General features: G+C 49.6%; 1 long non-coding RNA gene across 1 annotated transcript; it reads left to right on the top strand.

Moving 5' to 3' along the window:
- The first annotated feature begins 823 nt into the window (after positions 1-823).
- LOC119106834 (uncharacterized) lies at positions 824-3964 on the top strand. Its single transcript, XR_005095161.1, has 2 exons — positions 824-1093; positions 3576-3964. It is a non-coding gene; the product is annotated as an uncharacterized LOC119106834 (long non-coding RNA).
- Positions 3965-7404: the final 3440 nt, after the last annotated feature.

Raw genomic sequence — 7404 nt, 5'->3', positions numbered from 1 at the left:
GCAATGCCTTACCTGGAGGTGACATGGTGCTGGGCGCCTGCGCCCGTGGTGGCCTTCGCTGCGCCTTAGTCCTACAACCGTGCGAACGTAACCGATCGTCGACGGATCCGATCTGGTTTGCCGACAATGAGCACGTATCTTTAAACGGTAAAGTCAACAGCCAAGGCTTTCGTCGGCGCGCCATCAACAGCGAGGACATCGCCTGGTACGCCATCAACAGTGATAAGCGCGTCGCCTGTTGCGCCGCCATCAACAGTAAAAAGGGCGCCGCCTGGTGCGCATTCAAGAGTGGGAAGGGTACCGTATGGTGCGCCATTAACGGTGAAAAGGGCGCTGCCTGTTGCGCCACCAGCAATGAGAAGGGCGCTGCCTGGTGCGCCTTCAACAGGCTACGCGGCATTTAGTTTCAAGCCAGGAGAGAGGCTGCAGTGGCCGTAATGGTCAGACAGTGTGTGACGGCGGCGGTCGCTCCGTCGGAGGACACTCCCCGCCAGAGTGGACCCAGTTTCACGCGTCTGGAATACCCCCTCCACCGCACGGGCTCACGTGTTCAGCGGTCCACTGTCGTGCACAGGCGTCATGACGTAACAGTTGTAATGAGCTGCAATGATTATGCAGGAAAATACATTAACTCCAATGAAATGTAATAAAAGTGCCACTCCGCAACCACTGACGCAGCCCACATTCCAGTGATCGCCAGCATTCGCGGTCTGGCAATTATGTTGTTTCTGTCATGGAGAACCAGCTTTCACCGCCGGCACCCCTCCCCTCAGCCGACCTCCCCCGCCATTCGTGAACTACTTCACCCGCCCGCTCGGGGCATCCCAACGGTATCCTGTTTGCACCGGGGCGACGCCCGACTACGGCCGGTCGGACCCCGGGGCGCGGCAGTGCACGCCTCTCCGGAGAGGACAGCCACCCGCGCGCCGGCCCAGAGAGCGCCGTGACGCCACCTGTCGCGCCGACACCAGCCGCTGGCCCCGCGTCGTCTGCGGAGGCCTGAGAAGAGACGGGGGTGCAGTGCTCCGGTCAGCGCCAGCGCCAGCAGCGGCAGCGGTCTGACGTCATGGCCGTCCCAGCAGCGCTCGTCCTGGTGAGGGTTTGACTGCTTGCAGCACACGTCGACGAGGCCCATGAGCTGAAATTACTAATCTAAGTGCTCTCGCCGTCGCTGCGTAAGTTACCGCTGCTGAGTAAGCCCAAGGATCGAAATCAAGCACATTTTTAAAAGAGTTCGATTCGATGATTAAGATGGAAATGTGAGTTGACAGTAAGCTATATGGCCTGTTGTATCTGCGTCGACACACCCCGAGTGGACGGTTGAGTACCCCTCACTCGAGTGGGGCGAGGGAAACTTGACCCCCCGATATTTAAAATTAACAGTGCTAGAAACATGGAATTCACAGGGCGGTTGGCCTGTATGTGAAATCACTGTCGAATTTCGAGGGTCCTAGATCATGTCCTTCGGGTCAAATAAGATCAGTGTCAAATTCCGGATTGATGTTTAAATTGACCCCAAACTTTCTCATGCAACCGCCGTAAACGTAGATCCCTGTTTTGAGCAAAAGGTCACTGGCACTCATTTATGTCAGGGGCCTTTAATGACCTGCAAAAGGTCGTGGTGAGCAAAATTCTACGAAACTGTGTCGATTTTTGCATTTGAATAAACGTCCAGAAAGATACTAGGTGGTATATTGCTTAAAACTAAATGTTGACCTGGGTCATTTTAGGTTAGTGGTTTACTGTGGCCTTTTGAAGAAATCCATGAAGCATGTCTGTTGCGGTGTCTCTTATCAGTAAACTCGAAATGAACACCAGAAAATACCTTATGCGTTATGCTCGCGAACAAAAAAGCAGGCTGGTGTAGGCCTCGGAATGACCCTCATACCTAACCCAGGCCAATGAAATTTGCTGTAACCCTAACTGAAGTTGTGTTATTGCCTAAGCAACTATTTCAAAGTTGCGTAGCCTCATCTAGCACCCTGTTGTCGCATCACATTTGAAGATCCTCTTAAAGTCGCCCTTTTTGAAAGCTATAACCTGACTTTGACGTGCCATAGTTTAGCCACCTTACAAAGTACATGTTATGTTTTATGCCAAAAGGCCCGCTATTTAATTGCCGATAGTTGTGCCGTGCAGTTCGCCACTTAATTTGTAAAAAGCTTCGGTGGTCAGATTGCCCCCCACCCATGCGCGTGTTAACACGATGCGGACCGAAAATAAATACAGACTCCGTGTCCACGATATAGAGGAACACCGTCATCACCGGTCAACCGCGTCCACTGCTGTGCCAGGGACGCGGTTACCGTGCTCACCCTGCCGCCAGGGACTATACCTCCAAGTGACTATTTAGCCACTAACATGAACGGCCTGTCCTCAACCCTTATCACCTATTCGCCCTCTAAACACTGGCTTTCCATGGCGTCAAATCTTGATAACATCCCTGGTTGACACTTACTTCTAGCAGGGCAATTAGTGCGCATTCTAAGCACATACTTTGCCAAGCCCCAAACGAAACACACGAAGCATTTAACGTTCCTACACTTGATCAGAACTGTGTAGAGTTCTTTATCATGAGTTCTAAGTTCTTACGTTGACAGTTATTTCCCTTCAATGTACCAAGAGAGACTGGTCAAACGGTGTTATCAACCAACCATCAGTTCCGTGGCCAATACGCGACGTTTCGAAGCTATGTTCATGGTTACGAGTCTGAAATAAATATTGTGACGTACCATGACCATTTATAGCATAACTGATGTTTTGCTTCTAACAGAACTTTGACAGCAACAGATAGATAACAGGACTACAACAGGTAGAAGCAAAACCGAGACAGATACACAACAGAACTACAACAGATGGATAACGGAACTATAACAGATCGATAACACACCAGATGACGGAACAAAACAATTTGCCATTTTTGAATGGAATATTTAGTTTGTCGTCTTGCCGACTACACCGGGATGGAATCCGTATTCAGAAGATCCCCACCGAAGGAATGTTCTGCGGATTTCCGGTGGTGTACCCAGACCGGTACTTTGATAGGCGTGCATCAAAACTAGTGACCACCGACGTCACTAGCTCTCTCCTAACTTGATTTGTCACGGGACACTGTCGCCTTGGTTTATTTTAGGCCCAATATTTACATCGCATTGCACTGGTTGCCGCGATGACTTCGTTATAGTTATTTTGTTGTTACGCATTCACGGCACCATTTTACGCAAACCTTGCTATAAAACAAGCACGTCGTATGGTCGTCCAAGCACCAGTAATCAACGTCCCTTCATCATAACGCAGTCATGTTCGATAAACTCTCATGTGTGCTAAATCTGAGCAACTCTGTTTTAGCCTACGCAAATGGCTTGTTCGTAGTTCCTGTGCGACGCAGCGTGCTATCAGCCCTCTCCAAGCCATTGATGAGTAAACGCTTAATGGCTCCGTTTGCGCCCAACGTTTGCGAGCTTCGCTTAGCGTGACCTGACCTGGCTTGACTTGTGATGAGCCGCTGCCCTCGTCACGAGCGGGGTGTGGTCACACCAGCCGAGTTTTGCTAACCTGACCTGACCTACCCCCAGGCGCTGCTCTTGTCACTGACGACGTGTGGCGATGCCAGCCGGGCCCAGTTCCGCCTGACGCTGGCCCCGCCGCTGTGCCCCTGCGCAAGCATCCAGTTCTGCTTGGGTGGCGCGTGTCTGCCGCGCATTCCAAACTGGTTCGGCTGTTTGGCGGACCGGATGTGTCTGTCGGGCCGGTGCCGGGGCGGTGTGTGCTGGACAGCGCCAACCACCACTACTACCACTACCACTACCACCACCACGCAGCGGCCAGACACCAGCGGAGGTGTGGGTTGTCCCACTCCGTCGTGTGGTGGACGTGGCAGTATCTGCATGATACTTCCGAACGGATGCAGTGTGCCTGGGTACCCTGGCATATAATAAAGTTTGAAAAACGAGATACACAGAAACTTGTATCTTATATCTTATAGACCGGAGGAGAATACACCATTTTAAAGCGCTCTTCCTTGAGCGCAACTAATTTCTCCTATTTTTCCTTGATACTTTCCATGTCTGTGGAGAAGAACTCCCTTGGCTAGCTCTCTTTTCACTTTTCTGCAGCTTCGCACATGAACTCTTCATCAGTGTACACGCTTTCCCGTAGACGTGACTTCAAAAGTGAAAACAGGAGTTACTGCCAGGTTAGGACTGAAAGCTGGGTAATGCAACTCCTCAAATTAGATGGTTGTTGATGACCACCCACACTACTCGGGCCTTGTGAACAGGCAGTAGGAATTATGACAAGAAAAGGACCCAACCCTGCGATTGCTCTTCTCATTGGAATAAAATAGACCCCAACTTTAGCTGTTTTTGCTCTGCGAAGGGACATGGGCCGGTTGTGCCGCCGCACGTGACGTCGCGCTGAATCCTGTATCAACAATGTGAGGTGGGTCGCAGGTGACATGTGCAAGCTGTCTAGCACCCACGGGTAACTCGGACACATTGCACGTGCATCACTTCACATCACATCTTCCACGCACTCAGCACATCGATGATGCATGATTCAGTTGTGGGCTCTGCTTGTCTCTTCTTTTTGCTGGCTTCCTTCAGCTGCACGATCAGGCTGGGGTAGCGATGCTCTGTGACTGCTCTTTTGCTGGCACCTAGAAGATTATGATGGCACACTGCACAGCCCAAAAGATGGTCACCATCAGTTCGCCTGCAGAGGCTTGGATGCCAAACGCCTTCGGAGTGGAATAGCAGCTGTGTTCCCTACGTGTTGTCGCGATTTGATTCGCGCTCCCAGTAGCGAAGTCATGTCTCATCCTTTGTTAACAGACGTAAAAAGAATTACACAGGGTAGAGAGAAGCTCATTACCCGCAAGTAGCGAGAAACTCATCACGCCATACTCTAATAAAAACTCTGAGGCTGAGCTTGACAGCTCACGTTTTGCGACACCTCAATGCCAAACAATTGTTCATGTGGAGAATCATGGATGATAGTCCAAATGGAACCAAACGATAGACGAAGCTTACGGTCAAGACGTCCATGAGTTTGCTCTGTCTGTCTTGTAAGGTCGACGCTTTTACAGCTACCATTAGCCTGGGCGTCAGGCACGCGGCCAAAGTTTTCCGGGGAGGGAATTGTCAAATTTTCTCCTAAATACTGCGAATAATATACATTTATGTATATATATATATATATATATCCTATTCCTAACCAAAACAATCAATTTGATTTCTAAAAATCGCCCATTTTCTAGTATAAAATGTTGGGCAAGGGGGAAGGGACGTGTCCTTTACTGCTCCCTTTTTCTACGTCCCCTGTTGGGCGTTGTGGCCGCAGAGGGTCTTCTTGACCGCGGATCTTCTGCAAATGAGCGCCGTAAACGTACAAGATGGACCTGCCAGTAAGCTACCGTGGGTTAACGTTGGCCATTCATAATCTGTACATTGATCATTTGCTGGCGAATTTCTTTGCAATTTTGGCCTTCTTAGTTGGAAATTTACAACCGCTCTACGTTTTGAATTTGGATGCACGATCACAGCCGCGTACAGTAGTAAATACGGTGGTAAAAAGTGCAATGGCAGTGCGAGCCAGCTGTGCCATTGCACCATTTACCATCGCCATTGAACCATTGATATTGCACCATACAATTCCAACAGTACATCCTACCATTGTCATTGTGTCACCTGCCATTGTCATTACCAATGTCATTCCCATTTGCACAGTTTATCACAGTTCAGCAGCAGCTTGAACTGCAGGCGGATAAATGTGGGACCGCAGGAAAATGCATGCTTTTACCTCGCGGTGAAGAGAATGTGCTACACTCTCCAAAACCCATTCTGCTCCAGCAATTTTTTGATCCATCCTCATAGACGGAGTCTTAAACACTAATCGATGAAAATCAGTCGCAATCCATGGCAAAATATCAATGTCACACCTGCCCGGTTTCTGTAGCCCTGGAACGGCGCCTTAGGCTTTTCAGCTGACCGGCTCTCCAGATCTCATGATGGAATGAAGAGAACGGTTGGCTGCCGCATGTCTGTGTAACAAGCGTAGTCCCAAGACCTTTGGTCGGCTCCCACCTACCTGGTCATTCCGCTGAACGGATGGGTACCGATGTCTAGTGCGTCCAGACTATTCACATTTGTCGCACGAGCCACTCCCCGGACATTTTTATTTAACTTATGCATGGTTTTTCACTGCAAAAAGGATGTCTTTTACCACCTGCTTTTCAAATCTCCCAAGCAATGGCTAGTGGCATTGCTTGGTGAGGAATAGTGTGACCCCGCTAGTGTGAGGAATTCACTAATGTCATCCAGTGCGCTTTGACATAATCTTAGTGTCGTTGCAGTAAGAATTGAAATGCGCTCCCAAAATGATGTTTTAGTTGATAATTATGCGATGTCATGCTTACAATATGGGTAAAATTTATTTTCATGCGTCCCAGGAGAGATTCGTTTGGTTACATTGCAGCCGTCAACATCCGAGATCGGGTCCGCAAATGACCATCACCGATGTTGCTACTAGCGCAAAGTGCGCGCCATTATTTTGCCGATCTCTTGTTGTACAATCATGGCCGACGATACTTCACCCCGCGACATTTTATCTTGCAATTCACCTCACGGTGCGCGCAAATTGTTCGTTGCCTTCAAAGCAGTGAGCAAGAATTAAACATCACTCACCTCATGGAGGCATGCGTTTCAGTTTACACCGGGCATTCCGCTTAGCCATCAAGCCAGGCCAAACCACATTGCAAAAGATCCTGTGAGTCTCTGGCCGTTCAGCATGTCCCGGTGACAGGTCGTCAACCCGGCACAGGCCGATGAGGTTACTTTACTCCGGCACCTTGTCATTTGTTTTTTGTTTTTTAAGATCGGGCGGAGCCATTTTTAGGGCAAGGAACGTCCTCGTTTTAACAAGCATTGACGTCGGCATTTTGACGGCAGAGGCAGCATGCTCAGGTAGATAAAGCATGCGAGGCAAGCTTTTTCGTTTTTGTTGTTGTAGAAATTATGTCAGACCCGGGCTGCTAGAGAAGATCGGAGTCGTAAAACTAGTTGCGGGTGTGGGCGAACGTGCCGTCTGTGTATCATGGGCCGACTACATCACTGCCCCCCCCCCCCCCGCACTCCCCCCCCCCCGAGTGTACTGGTAACAGACCAATAAGCAGCTGCTCACCTTTTGCCAACGCGGCCTCAAATGCAACACGCTTAAGCGTGTTGCATTATGGCTTGCATTGTGGCCCCCAAGTGGCTTAAGCTAAGACAAAGCGGCGTTGAAATTGTTTTTGGGCACCGCTAGTTCACTGTGACCAATTTATAACAAATAAGCGTTTTTTTTTTACTTTTTCCTTGTTGTTGATTAGAGTTTTAGGGCGCGCCGACTGCTGTGGTCATTTTGCGC

The sequence above is a fragment of the Pollicipes pollicipes genome, unplaced genomic scaffold (assembly GCF_011947565.3).
Source record: "Pollicipes pollicipes isolate AB1234 unplaced genomic scaffold, Ppol_2.1 Scaffold_6149;HRSCAF=7290_pilon_pilon_pilon, whole genome shotgun sequence".
Classification (NCBI taxonomy): domain Eukaryota; kingdom Metazoa; phylum Arthropoda; class Thecostraca; order Pollicipedomorpha; family Pollicipedidae; genus Pollicipes; species Pollicipes pollicipes.
The sequence above is the reverse complement of the archived record's forward strand: the minus strand, read 5'-3'. Positions and strand labels throughout refer to the sequence as shown.